At 44.0% G+C, this 24,231-nt stretch overlaps 1 protein-coding gene across 1 annotated transcript in view; it reads left to right on the plus strand.

Annotated features, from left to right (window-relative positions):
• The window catches only part of cdkal1 (CDK5 regulatory subunit associated protein 1-like 1), a 165,242-nt gene that overhangs the window by 2,776 nt on the left and 138,235 nt on the right, over nucleotides 1-24,231 (plus strand). The gene's annotated exons all lie outside the window — the stretch shown is intronic.

Raw genomic sequence — 24,231 nt, forward strand, 5'->3', positions numbered from 1 at the left:
GACCCACAAGTTCAATGTGTAGTGGTATATTTAGAGACTCAGCCGCTGCCTGCATTTTTTTCTTTCTTTTGCTGTGTTTGTGAAGTCAGCAAAGATCCTTGTGACCTCACATGGGGGAGAACTACCCAGCGCGCTAGTACGGTTGACACTCTTTTAAAACGTAGCAACTCGCCTGCATCACCTTCTCTATCTCTCTCGGTCCTGTCTGTGTCATGGAGTTTCACATCCATGACACAATCTGCAACTCTGCGTGTCTGTTTGACTGAGGGTAGTGATCAGGCACACACACACAAACGCATGCATCCACGCACTCACTCACATACACTTATTAGGTGCCCAGAATTTTGTTTTGTTCATAATGTTGGAAAATCGTCAAGTGCAAATTATATTTTGTCTTTCATGCGTTGTGATTGAGGACGCAGCGTTCCAATATATTTGCTACTCTGTGACTGTGAATTGACATCATTCAACCAGACACTGACATTGCTGTGGTTATGATTTGGTCGGTTAATGCAAAAAAACCACGCCTTTGTTAAGGATGGTTTGGGTTAAAATGAATGGATCGACTGACCAACCAGATGGTGCTTTGGGACCACAGATCACCAATACAGGCAATGTAAAGTAGCACCCTTTTTCTTTTTTGTCAAAACATGTCTGTGCATGTGTGTCACACACCATCATTGATCGTTGTGTGAGAGACTATTTCTAAAAAAGAGGGAGTTAAAATGAACCCCTCCGGCATTTTTCTCACCATGGGGTCTCCACAGCCGAGGAGGGACATTAATCATACACTTCAAAAATGCAGATGTACTCACTGACTCTCGCTCTCTCACACACGCAATTTACTCATGAACACAGGCAGCATCCCCCACCACGCAGGCCCTAATCTGGTAGTTTAGACCCTTGATCTGTCTCTGCCACCTTTTCTTGTTTTAATGGTGTTCTCTGGAGCGCATTGGTATCCAGGTGGTTACAGTGCATGGCTCATTACTGCAATGTCCCCAGTTTGATTCCAGCTCTGTGAGCTTGGTTACATGTAAAACCTCACCATCTCCCTCCATGACCAGTTTTTGAGCATCAAATGAAGGCAGAACGGACTCAACGTGTGTCTGTTTAATCCTTTTGTCAAACCATTTACGCAGGCTTTATATCAATTGTGTTCATTGTTTGACCTTCAATCTATTTCAATTGTGAAGATTGTTTCTTGCTCAAATGGAGGTAGACGTTACCATCCGGATCATGTACACAGGTGTACTGTCTTGCACCATGAATAGTCAATGTACTAAATTGTGGCCGTGTTGTTGATCGGATAGTCAGTGGTGAATCCCTGGATACCAAATCTTCACTTCACTGCAAGTATCCGTTCCCAGCAATGTGTGTTTGTACTTTTTACTAATATAGCAAGTTTAACTGTTGCACTATAAGGGAAATGTTTCTACTGACAAATAATGTAAATTTAGGTTTATGTGCTCCACTTGGAGGAATTTAAGAGTGAAGTTCCAGCACACATGTAGTGTTTCCACTAGGTTTACAACTTCAGGGGAGGGGGTGGCAGTAGTCGGGCCAGGAGGGCGGTAGGTAATGCGCTGCTACTTTATCTGCTGGTGCGAGTGACACATGCATGCACGCATGCAAAGACACATTTGCGCATGTTTTTTTTATTCCAGACTTTTTCATAGGGGGAGGGCCGCACATGTCCTTCGAAGAGAGCTGGAAATATCAAACTGTATTAAAACATCGGGACAAAAGGATATTGATGAATTCATTAGCTTTCCATATAATTTGATACCAAGATGTCAATTGAGTGCTATTGCTGTGATGGTGAAAACATTAGTAGCAGAAATGCTGTGTCACGTTACTTCCTTTTCGAAGTGCAGTAACTGGTGTTATTTGTGTCAATCAACGATCAACTTTTATACGTTTAAACGGCTAGCTCCCATTATGCTGCTTTTCTCTTTTTGGCAACAATTCTTTCCACATTTCTGTCTACTATGCTGTCTCACCCTGTTGTTTTAGATTACATAAATCCACCAAGTACGCTAGATATCTATTGGAGTGAAGAGTACCGGGGCGGGACCGAAATTTGACAGAAGCTGCGCAGTGCAGAAAAATGTATAAATGAATATAGTAGCCTGCTAGCCATTGTCTTTCAGGGAGAGTTTATGGGAGACTTTTTTTTATTTTTATAGTTGGTTGTTTTCTCTTCCCGCTTTGAATTTCTGGTTGAGAAAAATCTGTTTCAGACTGTGATTACACTACATGGCTTCTGGGAGTCTGAAGGACCTCAGCACAGGAAGACTTATTTCAAGACAAAGAAGGTGTAATGTGACACACTTGGAAGATTGAAGCATTCCTTTATGGATATTGAATCGTTCTAATCTCTGGATTGGGCTTTCTTTCTGTGTCCTTCTCTGCTCTTTAAAGTAAGGCCATGGAGTGACCACATAGAGATCCTTATCGACGATTCTTATCGTGTTTCTTTATTTTATTCAACTCCGTAAGAAATTATCAAGAAAATGATTTATTTTGTGTGTGTATGTATACTCTCATTCCAGTGTTTTTCACTGAGGTTGTTGGAAGGAGAAATTGCCTGTCATGGCCAGAATCAGGGGAGATTACACTCAGCACAGGTGGTGATTGTTTTGAATGGTATAGTATGGAATGCAATGCAATTGTCTAGAATGCCATGAAATTGTTGGGAGTGAATTGTGGAGAGTGGATTGAATTGGGCTTCTGAAGGAGGTGGTGTATAGACTGAAAAGTGGGACGTTGAGTTGGTTGAACCGTGTCCTACAAATGAAAATATCCAATGAATATGAGACGGACGCCTCTGTTGTTCGTATCCGCAGTGCCGATCTGCTGAGTTTAATCAAAGAGTTCGTACAAAGACGGCCTCTGCGGCTCTGCAAACATGACATCACCTTCTCCCCCTCCCTCACATCCTTCTTGCCTGTTTTCTCTTTCACACCCCCCCTCCCGCCCCTGTCCCTCTTTCATCTGCTCGCCAACTCTCAAACTATGACATCACCTGGTAGACATAGTAGAAGTTCTTCTGGTGGCCTGTAGGTGGCATCCTTCGCTTACTGGAAGAGCCTTTTGTTGAAAGACTGCATCGCCGCAATATCAGGATGAGGTCATCCTTCTGGAGAAAGATGCTCTGTGTTCTCATTCATAGTTTCAAAAGTTGTAACTTTCAGTCCATGAAGGCTGCACAGCATCTTATGGGGTCATTAATGTTGCTCGAATGCTCTTACTGAAATCAATATTTTGTGATGACATCACCAGACATGAAGAGTTTTACATAATAAGGCTTATTGATTAAGGTTAAGTGTAAAGTGGCTAGAGGTTACAAAGATTGGTTGGGGAGGGGGGTGCTCCTCATTCTTGAGTCTGAGAGCAACATGGCACTATCATAACAATATTTATTCTCAATATGATATTTAGGAGATGGGTATTTTTTCTCCTCCAATGTCTTTGTGCTTTGCCAGTTGATGGGAATTACTTGCCAGCAAGTTGATTTATTCATAAAATATAATTAAATGTTTCGTAATTCTGAGCAACCTGAGGAAGGTCCACCCCGTACTTTGTTTTCCACCTTTCACCTTTCCAGGTGCCTGTGCCCTGTACCCTGTACCCTGGCTTGACTCCCCGTGCGTGTTGAGCGCGGCTCGCGCTCAGCTTCTGTTCCTCTGTGCAACCAAAGAGGGCACTGTTTACTCGTGGCACTAAACTGCTACACATTACCCACCAACCCCCCTCTTGAGCAGCAGAGCACTGTGCCAAATAGTGACTTCATAGAAAGGCGTGTATGCTCGCATATGGGTGCGCGCACACACATGCACGTGCACACACAGACACTCAAACACCCTTCATGGAAAGTCACACCAGGATATTTTGATTGTTTTTGGCCGCTCTGCTCCCCTCCCAATGTCCTCTCTGCCTGCCAGCCGCACACACAGCACTTCAGTTATGAATTTACATACCGGTTAGGCAAAATTACTCCCCAGTACACAATGTCAGCCAAATGAGGCGTTCTCAGTTCCTGGTTTGGACACAAACGGTTGGAGGATATGGCTTACAGAGCTAGAGGATGTGTGCTTTTTATTGATGAGCAAGTATTCGTGCTACGCCCGGCGCGTTTCATACAGTATTATTTTACACCATTTAGACAATGAACGGCTTACCAATTATGATTGGTATGAAATGCATCATTAATTTAGGATTGGGAGACTAGATGCATTTTCAAAGAAGGGAGAAAAACATTCGGCATGTTTGGATATTTTATTTAGACTGGTACCACAGGTATAAATAGCATGCAACGTTTCCAGAAAATTGCTTTTCTTCTTGTTTTTTTAAATTTGATATACATTTTCCAGAATATCAATTGATGTTATTCCAAAATTTAGCAGAAACATTGCTTAACTGTTCTGATTCAGTTCCTACTGCATTAGTTACAAGCGCGTCGACTGCTTTGTGTGATTGTATTACATCACTGCGGAGTATTCTCACCCAGAGTGTGTGTGTGTGTGTGTGTGTGTGTGTGTGTGTGTGTGTGTACTTCGCATACATGCCGTCTCATTCATAAAACGGAGCGTATGGGGACCTCCCGATTGGCTGCCTGCGTGCTACGCAACATTACACGCCGCAATGTTGCAGCCAATGAAAACTTACAATGTTCGCTCTGACTCCACCTCTCTCACACACACGCGTACATTTGCACAGACATCCAGCTCACACACTCGCGATCGCTCGCTCTTTCTCACACACACTGCAGTGTGAATTGATGTTGTATGAGAGAAGCGCATGAGAGACGAGTTTTTCACAGTCGTCACCCTGCAATGGTGCGCACGTCTGCTGATGCGTCTACGCGTTTGATAAAAGTTACGGGCTGGCTCCGTCTTTCCACTATCTTTCAATCGCATGATGTGAGTCTAATAGCCCCACTTTGCTTAAGGGAAGGGGTGAGAAAGATAAAAGGACGAAGGGATGCAACAAGAGTCTGCGGGGAAGGGAGGTGGGTGCTGGGATGAAGTGTAATGACGAGAGATGCAGATGCACTCGATGCCAAAATCCGCCAAAGCGACAGTTGGGAGAAAGGGAGGCGACTGGGGAGAGCGATGTGCTGCCAGGAAAAGAAAACTAAACTGGCAAATCTTTTAGAAACTATTAGATCGAGGATAAACGTAATGGAGGAAGGTTAAGAGATAAACCGGGGGAAGTTTGAGGACTAGGAGACAACCGCAGAGATGCATAGAAGAGATGCAAGGAGGTTAAGCAATGGACACAAATCAAGTGACATAGTTGTCTGAAAAGAACAATAAAAATGTAACTAGAAACTGAATATAAATGTCAATGTAAGCAAAAGAAATACATTTTCATAATTGCATATAAACCTGAATTGAATGGATTAGATGGAACCTAAAGTTCAGCACAGGCGTTTGACCGGTAGACAGGCTGTTAATATTTAAATAAGGATATGCAAATAGTAGTGTGGTGACATGAGGGTAAAACTATTTTGAATATTAAAGTTATTTGGCAAAACAGGTGTTCCTTTTGTTTGGGGGTTTACTATCCCACTTACTATTTTGTCAGAATTGATGCTGTAAATGATTGCAGTTGCAGTCCAAAGTACATGTTTGTATTGTGTAAGTACGGTTTAAACCGAACAATACTGCTGTGAAGGAATCGCTCTTTGTGTCACACCGACTCACAAAGCTTTGAATTAGACTGCGGCCCGACATGTATGCCCACGAGTCTACGCAGGCAAGTGTGACCATTCAGAGCCTTGGGTGATCCTACAAGGTGACCCTCGTGTAGGCAGCACCCAGTAACTTCTTAGAGGCCATGGGATTAGGGACCCCGACCGCTCGTGAAAGTGAATCTGACAACCCGAGGAACAGAGGGATCCGCAGTCGATCTAATTCATTGATTGCTCTGAGGAAAAAAAGTTACGTTGGTTTCACAGATCGACCTGAGAAGTTCCGTATTTATTGGTGTCATCCTTTTCTTGCATTTTTTTTCAAAGCCACATCACTGATTGAGTCATAAATTGGGTTTGCAATGCCTCACAGCAGAAGCCCACTGGTGTTATGAGGGACTGCAGGAGGGAATTGAGGACTACTGATTTCTCCAAGGACAGGAATATCTCCCTTATTCCTGGGACCACTTCCCATATGTAAGCAGTGAAAGGTGTTGGGCTGAAAAAAGAGACCACTCCTTTTATTCCTCTGAGAAAAAGCATAAAAACAGAACCAATGTATTCCCCGAGGGGTGGGTTTTCTCAAACTAGAAAGATGCACCGCCGGTAGGAGAGGAAGAGGAATGAACGCGGGAATCACCGCTCCAGTGTTCAGTCATTTGTTCCTTCTCACTTTCTCGGGTAAAGAAAGCTGGAGATAAATGAGGGCAGAGGCTGGATAGTTTGGTCCTTTGCTGCTTCCCTCAAGAGGAAGGGAGGCTATTCCCTATTCCCAGCTGAAGCCAGCCAACCGCCTGTTATCCCAGGGACACCACCGCACCCCACAGGGATTGGGAATCCACTGAAGGGGTGTAATTGAATACCATGGAGGGTGTGTGAGTAATGGGATAAGGCAGGAACCGAGGGACCAGCTCTCTGGTGGAGGGGATTGAGGAAGGGAGCGACTGAGACTGAGGAGAAGGAGGATAGTAGGCCATCTAGAAAAGGGATGAGGGGTGAAGCCAGGTTGCGCTCACGCCCAAAGTGTTGAGCCTTAAATCCGAGGAAGAAAATGACACCTTTTGGCAGCCGATATGCTCTAATAACATGATATTAAACCCAAAGTCCTTCAGTTTGCCGCTTCAAATGTCAGTCCACCGGTAGCAAAGGACTAATGCTTCTCCAGCCCATCGACATGTTGCAACTCCCAGCATCAAAACCTGAGCGGCTCACTGGGCAACGCGTGTACATGTAGATGGTGGACAGCTCCAAGTTGCGTGAATCGCCTTATCTCCCATTGTTGTCTTTATTAGGCATGTGGCTCCATGGCGGAGAATGTCCACTGGGTCCTCAGTTAAATGGAAAATAAAATATTCATTTCATCACTCATTCAACCTTGAGCTTTAACGTTGCATTGAGAGTTGTTCTAACGGACAAACGGTGCAAACAACCGGTTCATTAGGGGCCCCGCTGGGCCGATTTAGTTTCATTCACATAATTTGACGGTACAAACGGTCCTGAGTTGAAACCGTGAGCATTTTTTATCCAGTCACATGTCTCTGTTTGTGCAGTTGAGTGATGACAGGGACTCCCTTTAGCTTCCCTCTCTTGGAGGACAGACGGTGCAATATTATGTTGGGTTTCTTTACAGTAAAGCTAAAAAGACCAAAGCAAGATGATCAATATTCCTTGACAACAGACAAGTCATTGTGGCTTTCTCAGTTTTAATAATGAGCTTGGCTGTTCCTCTTTACACGCTGAAAGGGACTTCCTGGTCTTTCTCACTTCTAATTTGTCCTCTCTCATCTTGACTCAACAAGAAAAACAAGTGTAATTTCCCTACCAAGAAGCTTGACAGACATTGGTAATTAACGTAGCATGCTAGGCTGTGGGTGGGGAATGTGTGTCGGTGACATGGATGAGAATTTTCTTCTCGAAATTGAGAGTTGGGCATTTAAGGACATAGAGCAAAGGACTTTTAGAGACCCCCTTTTGGGGCTTTTCTGCCGCCTTCAATTTCTGTTTGCCCCTCTTTTGTGTTGTTTTGGAAGATAACCGCTTCTTTCTGTGTGAGTGTCCAATGTTCAGCCATCAGTGCCATTACTTGCTGACCCCCCGCTGAAATGGAGAGCAGGGTTGACCTGCACCGTTGGGTGTGAACGCTCGTATGAGGCCACCTGCTGAAATGAAAGTACTGGCTTTTTATTAAAAAGTCCATGTGTGCCTCATCTGATTCATTCATATGTATGAAGGAGAGATCAGACCATGTGCTGGATTTCCATGTGAGCGCACAGATATTAGATTAAGTGGATTTAAAAGCCGCGGCTGATTTGAGCAGTGGGCTTAATTTAATCATCAGACAAAGTAACCTTGATCACCAAGCAGACGCGATGACTTGCCTGGAAGCACGTCGGGACCTTGTTTGACCAGAGAGTGTGTGTGTGTGGCATCCACCGGTTAGAGACCTAACAGCTTTCCGGCTGTCCACTCTGCGTTGAACTAGACAAGTAATAATTGAGCTTGCACAGAAACCTGAATTTATTTTCATATTCGCTGTCAGCACAGTCAACCACTTCCTTTCTTTGATGCTCTCAGTATTATTATTATTCCTTGCGCGCCACTTCGTCCCGGGGTTATTTTAGCAGTGCAGATCTATACAGGGGGAAAGTTGGGAGTAAATACAGCTAATGTTTAGCATCGATTGCTATGTATTGATTACGCATCAAGTGTGGCCACAAGTCATTTCCTGTGTGTGTGTGTGTCGAGGAAAAAAAGGCTTTTGAAAGCGTTTTATCCACAAAATGTGTTTGTATTATTGCAGTACACGCTGAGGTGTGACACTAGTTCAATAGAGCAAAAAGGTCAGCCCAAAGGAGAAGTGGTTATTTGTCTTGTGGCTTTTAGTTAGTTATTGTGGGCCACTGTTTTCTGTGCTCTGGCCGCGGCACACAGATGTAGACACTGAATTGTGCGAAGTTTATTTCTAAGCCAATGTTTTTCACACCACGAACAGCCGGTCAATTTTCAAAATAAAACATCTTTCAGAAGAAAAAAAAATATTCTTTCTGTGGTGCGGTACCAAATGGCCCACGGACCGGTAGCGGTCCGCGGCCCGGTGGTTGGGGACCACTGCTCTTGATGACCCATCCTACTCCTTACTGTGTGTGGTCCTTCAGCCTTTTGTTTTGTTTATCTTACAGTTGTGGTTTAAATAAATCTGCTCTCGTCATGCTGAGACTGTTGTTGATTGTTGATCAATGGTTACTCAGGCCTGTTGTGACAAGCCTACATCTGCCTCTACTCATTTTCACATAGATTAAATTAGATTCAACTTTATTGTCACTGCACAGAGGACAGGTACTGAGACAACAAAATGCAGTTTAGCATCTAACCAGAAGTGCAAGAGAGCAGATAAAGTGCATTTATAAATAAATGTACAGTGTGAAATATACAGTATATACATTAAGCAAGCAAACCGTCTGTGGCTGCGGTGAGAGTTGTCCTTCACAATGCTGTGCGCCCTCCGCAGATGTCTTTTGTGGCATACTAAGGCATGAAATATTGGTCATGCCTCAGTATCCATCTGTGTTTCCCCTACCATTATAATAGAGCCCCCCCCTTAAAAAAGTGTGGAATTATGCAATATGTCCGTGTGGCCACACTGACTATATAAATAAATATAATGTTCGTACATATTTCCTGGGATTGTATACGTGGAAAAGGAGAGAATAGTTTTAGAATAGTCTTTTTTTAGAATGGGCCCGTTCTGTGGGTATCCCCTCCGTATCCCTCTGGATTTCATTAAATTAGGAAGAAACTTAAGCAGAACAGAAAGCAACAGGGCTTCTGCTTTGACAAAGCTGTTTTCAGTGGTCGAGTGATGGAAAATGTTGAGTCAATATTGTACAAAGACACATTGCGGGTTGCTGAATCATCCAGATTTTGTGCCGTGTTTAAGTAACACGTAATCCATTTTAACTGCCTCTTGAACTGCAGAAAGCAGCCTCACTGAGTGTAGGGATACTCTCGGCACCTCAGCATTAGATCCGGGGGCTATGATGCCATTACAAAAATGATTATCACTCAGTTGGAACCATTTATTGTGAAATATAAATGCAGGATGGGGTAACAGAGTCAGTGGGGGTTCTGGGCTTTATTGATGACTGGAAGAAGCTGATTTTGTGGCCGGAGGTCTTGGTGCTGATGGACTGCACCCTCCTGCCAAAGGGGACAGGGTTCAAACGGTTCGTGTCCAGGCAGGTTGGCTACAAGTCATTAAGTCCTTTATGCGTCCACACAGTGACTCAGCTGTTTTTTGAGCTTCTGAATGGTGACAAATAGCTAATTTTTCTGCCATCTATTAGTAATTGAATATAAGGGACCGTTGGAGAGGATTCAACTGGAGAGTTACATTTCTAAACATCAAAGAGAACCAACAGGAAAATGAAAAAAAAATCAATTGGTTAAATTGTAGATCCTCTGTGTTTCCGTAGGAAACTATAGATATCTTGGAACGGCGAACGCAGTGGTTTTGAATGACTGATGAATCAAACCTTCCCAAAATAACTGTCAATCGCTGTTGTGTTTTGCTCGGCCCTGTCCAAGTTGTGCAGAAGAAGCAAAATGCCTCCATACGATTGCCTTTAAGCCATGGGGTTTTCTCGTCTCCTTAAGCTCCGCCTTCACCACATCTCTGCTCGTATTTAGCCAAGCTTAGAACCTAAACAAGACGAGAATTTAGTTCTTCGTATCCGATTATGGTTTTGTGCATCGAGTCCCAATCGGTGGAGCGATGACACACTCCTGCCTCCACACACACTCCTAATGGCTATATTCAAAATCCCTGCATTTCCAGAATCTCGTGGCGTTTAAGGGGATTGTTTCTGACTACCTGTCTCTGTGTAATGTTGTGTGCTAGCAGCACGCTACTAGGGTGTTTTTGTGTGTGTGTAGGAGGTGGATTAGCATATAAAAAGACAGCGATGGGACATCAGATAATTCCAACGCCATCTGTCTTCAATGGAGTTTGTTAAAAGAAAGAGGGTGTGTGTGCGTTCTTCAGTGTGTGTGCAGCCCCCACACCCCTGCTCGCTGTCATTTCCCTGGCTGCTTTTTAATGCCTGTTATTTTTATTTGTGCTGCAGATCTTCATTCCTTTTTTTTTTTGTTTCAGTTTGTATTTTTGTGCCGGGGAAAGGCGGACCCATGGTTTACTCTGTCTATGAACAAAGACATCAATTATTCATGATTGAAAACACTATAAATTGTTCCATTTTGCAATGATTTATTAAATCGGAGGCAAATTCTCTGGGATTCTGCTTCATGTCCGCCCAACCTCGCTAATGTATTCATGCACCGATGCATAGAGACAGACACACACAAGCCAGCACGTATTTGTGCACAAACAGACTCCTGTTGTAATTTCTCATAAATCGATTTGTATCAACTCTGGCCTTTTCTTGTTCAAGTAAAATGGCAACTTTGAAAGTCTTAAAGAGGCTCACTCAAATGAGAGCGAGGAAAGAAAAGTGAGACAGTAGGGACAATATCATCTTGGTCAGACAAATATCCCAAAAGCTGTGCGTGGATACGCGTCGCTCTGTCGAGGCTGTTCGTGGATATGCGTCGCTCGGTTCAAGCACTGCGTGGATACGCGTCGCTAGGTCGAGGCTGTGCGTGGATACGCGTCGCTAGGTCGAGGCTGTGCGTGGATACGCGTCGCTAGGTCGAGGCTGTGCGTGGATACGCGTCGCTAGGTCGAGGCTGTGCGTGGATACGCGTCGCTAGGTCGAGGCTGTGCGTGGATACGCGTCGCTAGGTCGGGGCTGTGCGTGGATACGCGTCGCTAGGTTGAGGCTGTGCGTGGATACGCGGCGCTAGGTCGAGGCTGTGCGTGGATACGCGTCGCTAGGTCGAGGCTGTGCGTGGATACGCGTCGCTAGGTCGGGGCTGTGCGTGGATACGCGTCGCTAGGTCGGGGCTGTGCGTGGATACGCGTCGCTAGGTCGAGGCTGTGCGTGGATACGCGTCGCTAGGTCGGGGCTGTGCGTGGATACGCGTCGCTAGGTCGGGGCTGTGCGTGGATACGCGTCGCTAGGTCGGGGCTGTGCGTGGATACGCGTCGCTAGGTCGGGGCTGTGCGTGGATACGCGTCGCTAGGTCGGGGCTGTGCGTGGATACGCGTCGCTCGGTCGGGGCTGTGGGTGGATACGCGTCGCTCGGTCGGGGCTGTGGGTGGATACGCGTCGCTCGGTCGAGGCTGTGCGTGGATACGCGTCGCTCGGTCGAGGCTGTGCGTGGATACGCGTCGCTCGGTCGAGGCTGTGCGTGGATACGCGTCGCTCGGTCGAGGCTTTGATGAGAAGCGTTGCTTGGCTCATTCTGAATGCGGTGGCATTGCAGGTAGAGAGATCAGTTGATGTGTTCAGGGCAATTCTGGGTTTCGATTAACAGCATTATGGTGATTATTTAGTGTGCGCTTTTGCCGCCAGTGATGCACGTAATTTGAGGAGACTTGAACAAGGTGGTCCACTAAGCTACAACTATGTGTGCGTGCATAATGTCTTTCTTCCAGATTCATTTGCTTCATCTAGCCTTTCCCCTCTAATTTTATTAACAAGCTAGAACAGAAAACCGAGCGTTATCTCGCCGTCCTCATCATTCCAATCTCTTGATGCTTTTGAAGACAAACAACAATCTGATGAGTATCTCTTTCTGTCTCTCTCTCACCTTTCAAACTTTCCTGTTTTTTAAAAAACTTTGGTCTACCTCAAAGCGGTTAGTGACTTCTCTTTTGGTATCTTCATCCAATTCTCTCTTTTTTTTTTTTGTCCCGTTCCACCTTCTTTTTATTTGACTTTCTTACATCCCACAATCAACTTGTCTCTTACACTCACAGTGTTAGTCTTCCTTTGTCTCCACACTGATCCTCTAATCAGCCACCAACCGTGTCTGGGGTTTCCTTTTGAAATTACGTGCCTTCCCTCCCATTTGTTTTACCCTCTTGTCTTCCTCCTCTCATCTAATGTCTTGTACATATTTTCCTCCTGTCTTTCTTTCCCCTCTTCTCCCGTCTCTACCTCGTCCTCTGTGTGCGATGGCTGCCTGGGGATGCAACACGAGCATGCATCAAACCCGCAACATCACAACGACATGTTATGTGCCTCTGCAAAAGCCACCAGGAACCGGCCTCCCCCCCGTTCTCAGGTTCAGAAAAATAAAAGATCTCCGCTTCTGGGCTATTTGCATATAATTTGCATGCGAACCCCCAACTGGCTGTTTTTGGAATGCCAAGAGGCTAAATTCAGTATTTTATTACGCGGGCCCATTACTGGTTTTCTCTTCTCTTTGGCATTTGCATCTGATTTGCATGTCCCACAGCTTGGATTTGGGAATAAGGGGCCAAATGACCTAAATTGTTTCAATTGCACCCAGAAATTAAAAAAGCAGCAGAGTAAGTTCTAATTATTACTATTAATCGAATTAGGGGCGCTGTACATGCGGAGCGTAAATACGCAAACGGGTTATTAGCAGCCGTTCTAAGCTTGAGCCGACTTGCTCTGAGTGTCTACTGCTTTTACATGTAGACAAAAGCGCGTGTATGTGGTTGCGTATCTTTGAGCAGTTGAATAGATTTCCCTCGTAGGGCTATTCCTTCCTGTCCCAATAGTGTTGATCAAAAAGCCTGTTATGTTTTGTCTACTTTTAGGGCATACAGCTGTCCTTTCAAACGTTGTCGCTAATTAACCCCGGTAGTGAAACTGCATTACCTTTGGCAATTAACAGTTCATAAGAAAATGGATGAACTGACTGGCTAACAGACTTCATGCTAAATGCTCCGATCAGATCAGCACATGCAGTACTTCTGCACCTCTCACATACTTATCGTCTCTCTCTTTATGTCGTTCTCCCTCTGTTCCCGAGTGCAGACAGCGTGTTCTGTAAATGTGCTCTCGAGTCTGAATCAACGTCTTTAAGGAACATTAACGTAAATGTCACCTGTCTGAAGGAAAAAAATCACTTAAACAGACATGTGAAGCCGCTTCTTTATCTTTAAAAGGCCCTTTTCATGTTGACAAGCAGAGGCCCGTCAAGCACAGCTATAGAGAATGTGGTTACTTGAGGTATGACTCATTTTATAAGATGGTGTGTTTTATCAGGGACATCCTTAAGAAATAGTTTTAATTGCAGACTGCGGTCTTAGTTCTACACTTTCGTGGCAACATGACCAATTATTCTTTCTCTTATCGTGATTATTGGATTTCAGTGAATTTGAAATACGCTTTTTTTAAATTTTAGGACCAACTGTCCCAATACCTTTCTAGTGTAGATCTGGACTAACCTGTGAGCCATGTGTGTGACTAACGAGCAGACAGATGCACGTCCTATTGTATCTGTGAAAAACGAGAACCTTTTGTTCACAACAAAAACAACAACAACAACAACCACTCTTTAGGTCGCTGCTCTGGTTGGGTTCCTCTTCCATCTGCCAACAGTTTGCTTTCATTTTCTCATGTTTTTCCGGACAGGTGTGCTTTTACATACAGGTGGCTCTTACTTTTCTTTACCTTTTTTTCTTTTGTCTCTCTTTCAGGAGACATGCAAACTCGCACATATTATCTTCTGGATTCCTCTCATTCTTTTGTGTACACACACAAATTGACGCCTGTTCTTTCCTGGGCCTGTTTTGTTCACCTCATTGAATATAAACTGCCGTCTCCCAGGGCAAACGGCAAATATAATCACATTGGTAATGTCGGAGAAATCGTGTGTCAATATTTGCAGAGTGTGTTACTGTTGTGAAATAGGGAACTGACTGCGGTTACCATGGTGTGCGTGACTTTGACAGTTGGCTTTGAGGTACAGAAAGATGTCCCCACACACGGAGAAATACACACACACACACACACAAACACACACTTTTCAAGGGTGAGAAAGAAGTTTGCAGAACACTTTTATTATTTAGATTATGATGGGTTAGTAAAGAAGAGACGTTTTAGTCCGCCCCCGGGGTGTGTCCAGGAAACACTAGTCCACGTTTTGACTTTTCAAAAAGGGGACCATGAAAATGTAGTTTCTGATTGTGTTAAGATAGTAGCTTATTTAAAAAAGTATCCCGCTAACACTTCCTTCAGTTGGACCATAAATTAATGTACCAAATGTCTGCGCTCCACTTACGTTGTTACACACGGCCGCCTTCTGCTCGCAGAAACCTGCATTGGGCTAAATAATCTTCTTTTTAGTGAGGCAGTTCTGACTTTCCTCTATCCCCAACCAGACTAAACGCTAACTTCATATGTCGATGGTGCAATCCCGTTTTGATAATTGGAAGGCAATTACACTGGCCTCCCGTCTACAAGGTGATCGGGTGTGCCATTTTTCACTCTTGAGGTGTGCGGCAGAAGTGAAATCATTGGTACATTACTCTGTCAGTCAGTAACCTTCTCGGACCTTCTTTCTCCCAGACACGCTGACTTTTGTGCCCTTGACTGTAATAATCCTCTCTCGCTGTGTGAAATATCTTTCCATGCCTGCACTGATGATCATAATGGTTTTCCGTCGACGCTGCAGACCAGTGATTGGCCCCAATTACTATGTGAACCCCAGGCTTCAACTCATCCTATCTATGCAAGGTGAGACGTGCAATGGCAAAAATCTATTTAGGCCCGGTTTCCATCCCCGTGCGCCGCGATAAATCACTTAATGCACGTTTAAAATCATAGGGAATCCCCTACCAGATGTTTATCATTACTTTCCCCCGTTGTAGATTTATTTTCTCTACACAACCCGTATGCCCTACAAAGCCTCATCATTAGCAGTTATTGCTTTGAAACTTGATCACTCAAAGTGTATTTAAATGATCCTCTCTGACGTCTCACACGTTGCCAACCCTTTTAATTACAGAAGGGCCTCTGTTCTTTGGCATCTATGCAGTCGCCTTTGTGTTACCATCTCAGTAGTTTATTTCCTTACTTTTAGTCTGAGAGGGCCCCTTGTCCGGACCCAGGTGCACCAGCTGTGTGTCTGTGATCAGATGTGAGAGAGACAGATTGACTCCAGCATCTCGCCCGGTTCCAGCAGACCCCCGCCATCCACATGAGGGGTCGGCCTGTCTCGCAGCATCCATCATTCCTGCTCCAATTTCAGCCGAGCTCGCCGGCCATTTTTCACGGAGATGCCTCTGCTTAAGCTTCTAACATTAGGTCTCTCCTTTGCGCGCCGTTGTTTTTATTTTACTTTACGCTCTGCTGGTGTACAGGTTTATCTTTTTCTCCCATGCTCCTTTTCTCTTTTATTTCCTTGCACCCGATGCCTCCTTTCTCTTATCTTACTGTCTTGTGAGTCTTTTTAATAATGGTTTTATCTCTGCTACGCAGTAGTGGGTGTTACATTTGGTTGGTTATATTACTTGTCCTCCACCGCTTTTATGGAAACGAAACTTAAAGACAAATTGTGCGACATCAACACCTAGTCAGGCGACCTACCCTACAATTCTAAACTGACCGTGTCCCCTCTGTATGGCAGCGGAATGACTGCAGGGAGACTTATTATGTGACCCAAAGGACGGCGCCGAAGGATTCACCCATTTTTGGGATACAAACCCAATGTTAGACGTGATGAGGTAATTGAGGCAATCTGTAAACGTGTGATGAAGGTGACCCCATCTGGAAGCAACACGTCTAATGACAGCCAGAAGGGGGAGGCTGCCAAAGTTTGAGCAGAGAGCTCCGACACACATCCATACGACATTAAGGGCGACTTCGTTAACAGGCACCATCACTGTCCGCTACTGCACCACCTCCATCTTTCCAAACTCCAGCTTTATTTTTTCCCCACCGGCCTTCCCTCCATCCACCTCCTTTTCCCCCCTCCGTGCCTCGGTCTGTCGTGCATACTCGTCCCTAGCAGCAGTAATGGACTCAGAGTTGTTTGGGACAGGAGTGAAATCCCAACAGAATAGATGTTCCTAAGATGTTGTCAAACTGTTGGCGTGAGTGCTATGCTGGGCCCCCTGCTGTGCCTAACTTGGCATACCCTCCCTGCCTCTTAGAACACGCGCACACACACACACACACTGACATGTCTGCCTCTGAGAAGAGACTGTAGATTATGCACGCAGCACAAGAACCGCTCCTGTGAATTTCTGCCACTTAACTAAGCTGATATGTCAGAAAGATGGCGTCAAGGCCCCCGGTGAGTTTGAGAGGACTGCATTCTGGTATATTTGGTGGAGGTGTGTATGGGAGAAAGAAGAGAATGGAGCCTTGAAAGATGACAGCTTAAATGTCCACACTAATCCGGACATGTTTGAAAGGGCATTCTTTTCTCTCAATTTTCAGCTTAATTCTGTATTAAGTTTTCAGGAGTGGAAAGACTTTAAGCTTTTTTCAAAAAGACAGTCCGGAGTTGACAAGTTTGAATACCTAAAATGTATAGAGCCCCTCTCCTTATTGTCACATGTGGGGTCATTACCATTGTAATTACCTAATGCCGGCGCCGCACATCTTTTAAATACAGCTGGATAAGCCTCTACTTTGTGATACTCATAGCATTATTATGGGCAATGTTTTTTAATCCGATGAGCCCAAAACATAATCTAAATTAGACATTGACTTAATGGGCTTTGTCCAATTACAGGGTGCAATCTTCATCTTTCCTAATGAGACAGTGGTCACAGCTCCAAAAAAAAAAAAAAATAATCATCTTTTGAAAGGGAAAAGAAAAGTCTGGAAGATCCTGCAGACCCCTGAGCATGACATGAGGCCTGATGACCTGCCCAGCTCTGCCTGTATGCCACCAGGAATAATAAAGAACAACAAAAGCATCAGGAGGAGCACTAGCGACACACGGGGCTGCAGTAGAGCCGTGTTTCACTTCTCTAATGGTGTTGCTCTGTCGTTGCATCAGAACATGAACTGCCCATGAGGATAGCAAATGTGGTTGTGCTCTTCTATGATTGTGGGAGGCGTTAGAGATGTTGATTCATCTATGTTTATGTGTGTGTGTGTGTGTCTGTCATTCATTATTTACTATGATCTACATATTCCGCTTTTTCAAAGAGTCGTTAAATCTACAACCTGTCAAATAGTGAAAAAAAAAAAAAAAAATATATATATATATATATATATATATATATATATATATATATATTATATATATATATATATATATATATATATATATATATATATATATTATATATATATATATATATATTTTTTTTTTTTCACTATTTGACAGGTTGTAGATTTAACAATTTAACAATATAGATATATATATATATATATATATATATATATATATATCTATATTGCTTCAACCTGCTGTGCAAAACTTTTAAGATATTGAAGAAAATAATAATTGACGTTCATTCACAAGTTGCAGATTATCTTTTCAGTCAATCGATTAATCAACTAATTGTTTCTGCTCCGATTATGTCAATAGCGTAACCGTGTGGGTGGGTGTCAGCCGGCGTCCTTCTAATGACAGTTGATTGCATTATCATCCATGGCTGAGTGGTTGCTCACCCCGCTTGGCAGATAACCCAACCGCCAAAACCCTAAGGCCCCCGCGTGTGTGTGTGTTTGTGTGGGGGGAGGAAGGGGTGTGTGCGTGCGTGGGTGTGACTGTTTGTGCCCGTGTGAGTGCTCACTTGTAAAATGTGATTGGAGGTGAAACTCGTAAGTCCTCTAAGGCCCATTCACAATTTGCCACGTCAGTGTGGCAAATGCACACACGCATACCCGCACAACACACACACACACACACACACACACAGACTTGGTCCATCTCCCTGGGGAGTGAGAACCTTTTAGACAGAAATGTTGTCAGCTGGGAATCTGTCTTGTTGTTCCAATCAAACATGCCCAACTTGTCACTCCCCACACACACACTCTCACTCAGGAGCTCGGGGAATACGACTGTGTGCGTGAGAGAGTGTAGCCGTTATATTGGTGCCCCTTTATCAGTGCTCAGTGTGACTCATCATAATAGACATATTGGGTTATTCCTTAGAATAGATGCTGATGCTGTTGCTGCGTAACCCAGATCCAGCAGTCCACAACAAAAAAAGCATATTTCTTATAGGTGATACATTTTTGGGTTTAGCTATTTGAGCCAAATCAATGTAGAATTGAGTGTATGTGGCTCTGCAAAATATCTGACATTTTTAGTTACCAATCATGGTGACTGCCAATTGAGTTGTGCATATTTAGTAAATAACTTTTAATAGCTTTAGTGCAGAGGAGAAAGCATTCTGTTATATTATTTTGTATTATTCTTTACCATAACCAGCATCCTAATACCACATCAAGGCATTTTGACTGGAATTTATATGCAGAACTGTTTTTTACATTTATAAGGCTAGTATTAGTTTAATTAAATAAATTCCAATATACTTCAATTTGACTTTTAGTTGTGGTTTTACTACGTACAATGTGCGCTTTCACAGATTTTGTGACTTTGCTTTTTTCGTGACATCTGAGTCGATGGATTGACGATCCAGTGAACTTTGTCTCCTATCAGGTCAGAAATCTTCAGGTTCTAAATTGTCTGGAACATGGCATTGCTACGGCTTTGCTGTGCCGCACGCTTGCGAGTGGGTCACTGCCCCTCCCCACCTTCCGGTCCACCTGCCCCCCCCCCCCCCCCCCCCCCCCCGAGCCCGTCAGCCTGGCATCACGCTGCCCAGTCGGCCAATAAGGCCAGACAGGCCTTGTTAGCGCAGTCAAGTGTGTCCATTCACCCCAAAGCCACCCCTTGCCCCGGCACACCTACCCCAATAAACCACCGCCGCACTGTATCCCAAGGTCAGCATGTCCTGTGGGGTTCTGTGTATGAGTAGGATGAGAGATGAGGGGGACAGCGGAGGAGGAAGAGGGTGTGTTTGAGTTAGAGGGGGAAATGGATGCAGGGTAGAAGGCAGAAATAACAAGGGAAATTTGTGTGTGTGTGTGTCTATTCGTGCACACGGGGGGGGGGGGTGGCATGGGGTGGAAAGTGGGTCATGGTGTGTCTGTTTGAAGCACCAGGAGCATCATATTGACCCTTAAGGCTTGCTGTCTGACTCTTTCCTCTCACTGCCACACACGCACACACACACACACACACACACACACACAAATACATATACATACAATCCCAGACATCTCGGCCTTTCCCCTCACATGTCATTCACTGAAGGCCACAGGGAAATCAGATGCAGCATGGATCTGTTTCTTTGGTCTGGAAAATATTCATATATTTTTTTTTTTTCTTGAAGTAATCTGGGAAAATGGCATAATGGACTTGTATGTCCAATTTGATTGAGAACCAGTTGTACTGCAAAGACAGCAAGTACAAACAACCGTTCTAAATTCTGCCTGTTATTTCTGTACAGTTAAGTGTGCCTGTGTAGCTTAACTCCACTTCTCGGTCTCCACTAGGGACGGATATTACTGACTGTGTACGTGCCGGGCGAGGGGACGTCAGAGAGTCTGGCGACTTGTTAAGTAGGAAAATATGATACTGTTGCCTCGGCGATTGCAGCAAAAGTGGGGTTATATACGGGGATGGAACGGGAGGGAGAGAGAATTAAAGGAGTTTGGATGAAAGGTTTTTGAGTCTCCAGAGCTCCCTGTCCACATAAATATACCAGATCTGACTGCAGTGAACTCCCCCAAAAAGCCGAGCAGGAAGGCGGATCAGTGGGAGCTCGAAACGCCTCTTACTCTCCTGACGGGGAGAAATCTGTTTGCAGAGTCATCACCATGGGAGCTCCGCAGGGCTGGAGAGCAGGACTGCGGTTTCATTTTAGAGTGCAGGAGCATCAACACAACGTCTTGAAATGATTTAGTTCCAATTACTTGGAGGAATGTGTTACTGTAAGCCGTCGTAAATCAACCCACTATTTAGAGCAGTGGTCCCCAACCACCGGGCCGCGGACCGCTACCGGTCCGCCGGACCTTCTCGACCGGTCCGCGAAATATTGTCTGACATGGAAACGGTCCGTGAGGTAAAACAGGTTGGGGACCACTGATTTAGAACACTTTTTGTACTTTTTAGTACAGAAGTCACAAAGGACAGAAGACTGTGTAATTGTCCATTCGATTACTGATATTTTTTTTCATAACAAATATTGTGGATAGTTAAAACAATTCTAAATTCTCTAAGCTTTGATTTTGGGGCATCAAGTAAGACTTTTGAATGTTGAACGTTGCCTGTGAATCAAATGGATAAATTAGTTGTTGAAGCTGATTCATCTTCAGACACTTCAAACACTTAATTTACTTTTTACCTGAATGATTATTTTTATTATTATTTAATATAAAAGCTTTTCAAGAAAAGCCCAACTTTTGTTCTTCCTCTAAATACCTACAGAGAAGTATTTCTCTCCATAAGAAGTCGGTTAGCTGAGGACACGTAATGGTAAGATAGTAAAATGGAAAGCAGAAAGGTTCTGAGGTTAATATTGCAGTGGCATCAGGAAATTGATGGACAGAAAGGAAACTGCTGGAAAAAATGTTGAAAGACGAGAAAGTTGCATAAATATTGTGCAACTGTTAAATGAGACCAGAGGAGAGGGGAAATCTAGAGTTTAGGGAATATGGGTGAAATGGAAAGGAGAAAATATCAAAGAGTTCTGATGAGAGAGAAGCAGGTGTAAAAGAATGCTGGTAAATTGAAAGTGTTGTGATAAAACAGCATGTGCATGCGGATGAAAAGGTGTTAGAATCACCCCGTCTGCGCCTTCAGCTCTACACTGGCAGCTCCAGTGAAATACTGCCATTTGTAACTATTACGAAAACCATCTTTAGTCCCATGACATTGTTGCACACTTATTCATTTCATTTCAAAATAAAATTCCGTCCTTGTTTGACCCTGTGGGTGTTTGGATACCGTCGGCCTAAATGTCCCTCTTCCTTTAGAGCAGTGGTTCTCAACTGGTCTGGCTCCGGGACCCACCAACACCTCTTAATGACAAGCCGCGACCCAAATCGAGGAACATTCTCAACATCTCGAATTTATTTAATGAAAATATGGTTCAATGCAATTCAAAAGGATTCAGATATACAAAATGAGCGTTTCTTGTGATTTACCTCATCAGGAGGTAAATGCTGAAAAACATTGTGCTTTATAGAAAATTAAGCAGCACTCACTTCAACCTGAGGTGAAAACTGACAGACGTGAGTCTGGAGGAATTTCTAATGGGAGAACTGGGGATGTTTTTTCCTCATGGCAAGAGTCTCAAAGTCTGGAGTTATAGTGGACAAGGCCAGTCTGAGGTCATCCTCAATGTCCAGTCTATTCCTGTGTTTAGTCTTCAGCTGAACCAGATCTGAGAAGCCACTCACAGAGATAGGTAGTGCTGAAGGGTAGCAGGACTTTTACTGCTCGAGTGGCGAGGGAAGGATTCTCGCTGATCACGCTGCTGCACCAGAACTGGGAGAGGGTTACCTCCGCGTACGGTCACATGGCCGCTCCATCCTCTGACTCTCCGTTGCTTGGAGAGTCAGAGAAATGTGACACTTTCTATGTCGATTCCAAACGGGTCACGTATCTAGTCGTCATCCCTCGGTTTCTCGGGAAAGTAGTCATTAAACTGCTCCAGAAGTTTATTCAGATGCGTGATTTTCTCCATTACATTCTTGTACCGAAACATTTATTATTAGTAGTTTTTCATACTGAAACATTTTGACAGAGCGCCGTGTACAACCAGTGTGGATCAACCAATTGATCCATATATAAGGTGCTCCGGATTATAAGACGCACTGTTGTTTTTTGAGAAAATTAAAGGCTTTTAAGTGCGCCTTATAGTGCGGAAAATACGGTGTACATGCACTTGTGCTATCCATCTAGTTTTATGCTGTGAGTCTTCACTGCTTTTAGGATGAATTCACAAACCCATCACTTTTTTTTTTTTTTTACAGTACAGAGTTGATTTTACCGTCGACAGATTTCCTTCGTGAATTGGCACATCTGCATTTAGTGGATAACACACTAGGAGTTCAGGGAAATGACCTCAGTCCCATTGTGTCTGTAATGTTTTTGTGTGTTTATCTGCTTTCTGCCCCTGCAGCTGAGCCTCCTCTCAGTGCTCCGTGGGGTGCTCCACACAGCTGTGGGCAGGGATTACCCGAGAGAACTTTAGTCAATGCCAAAATTCTGAAAAACATCAGTGCTATTTTTCCTACAGTACTGCAGGTACCATGGTTACCAGGAATCAAGGCTCACAGCGTTGTCCTGGGATGATAGAAATGAAAGTTTCCCTGACGTACTGTGAAATAACAACAAATTGTGTGTCTAGCACAGTCCTAATGGCTTTATAATGCAGCTAACTGCTACCGTACAGAGGTTGTATTGACGTAGCTTTATAGACCCATGTGAAGTGGATGTGGTCACTGACTATTGGCTTGTTGACTGCCGTTTAAATCATTTTTGCATTTTGGCCAGCGGCTTCTCATCGTCGTTGAGTACCACTTAACGAGGACCAAGACATTTTTACAATTGACTTTAATGAACTTAAAGCACAATATGAAAGGGTCAAAGCTGCAAGTCAAAAACAAGAACTGCTCTCCCTGAACCATGCCGACCTGTCAATCACACGGTAGCCACGCCCGAAAACATTCTCTTTATTACACATTCTACCCTAAATGGGACCATAATGTAAAATGAACATGAACACTGTAACAAAAATTACTTGAAACCAGCCATCAAAATAATAATAATAATATAATTCATCGTTTTAATGTTTGATAGTGAATAAACTGAGAAGTGGAGTCATGTTCTCAGAGAACATGTCACAGATTCACAAGTTTAAGGCGCTTTGGCTTCGGAATTGGCTTCGGACCCCTTAAAGGTTGAAGCTCCCTTCAGTGAGACTGGAGGTAAATTATTCTTTCGTCGTCATGTGTTCAAATGTATTCTGCTTAAATGTTGTTTTTGGCAAGAAACGGAGATTAATAACAAACAAAAACCAGCATGCATATTGTAACAAAGAGATGTATGTGAAAGAATATGGATTTGATTTAGTTTTTACTTTTCCCCCCCAAGGTATCAAATTTGGACAAGAATGGTTTAATTAATCGGAATTTACTATCTTGACAACCCTACCTTTTGGTAGATAAACAACCAAACAGAATACACACTTTCTTATTTTGAAACAAACATTAATAAAATGTCAGACCCGGCAATTGCATCAAAACAAGCCAATAAAAGCTATATTTTTCAATGGTATTAGCGAAACGAGTGTTTTGTTTGTTTCAGATGAGAGCAGGGTACTTACTTTCCCGACCCTGCTCCCCACCCCCCCTCTATTCACGCTCTTCTTTCTCTCCTCCTGCCTCATCTTGCATCTCGTTGAGTCGCTCAGTCTCGGTGTCTCCTTCTACTCCTCTTTGCGCACATTGTTAGTCACCCTTAAATCCCATTTGCGTCCCGCCTCTCACCTGCCTCCACTTCACAGCCACTTTCCCCTCTTTATTCCCCTCTCAGGATGGCCCTCTTCATTGACTGGCCGTCCTGCCGGGTCCTTTTTCCACGTCTTTCTTTTTTACAGATCCTCGCTCCCGCTCTTT

Source organism: Gasterosteus aculeatus, chromosome 20 (genome assembly GCF_964276395.1).
Source record: "Gasterosteus aculeatus chromosome 20, fGasAcu3.hap1.1, whole genome shotgun sequence".
In the NCBI taxonomy this organism is placed as follows: domain Eukaryota; kingdom Metazoa; phylum Chordata; class Actinopteri; order Perciformes; family Gasterosteidae; genus Gasterosteus; species Gasterosteus aculeatus.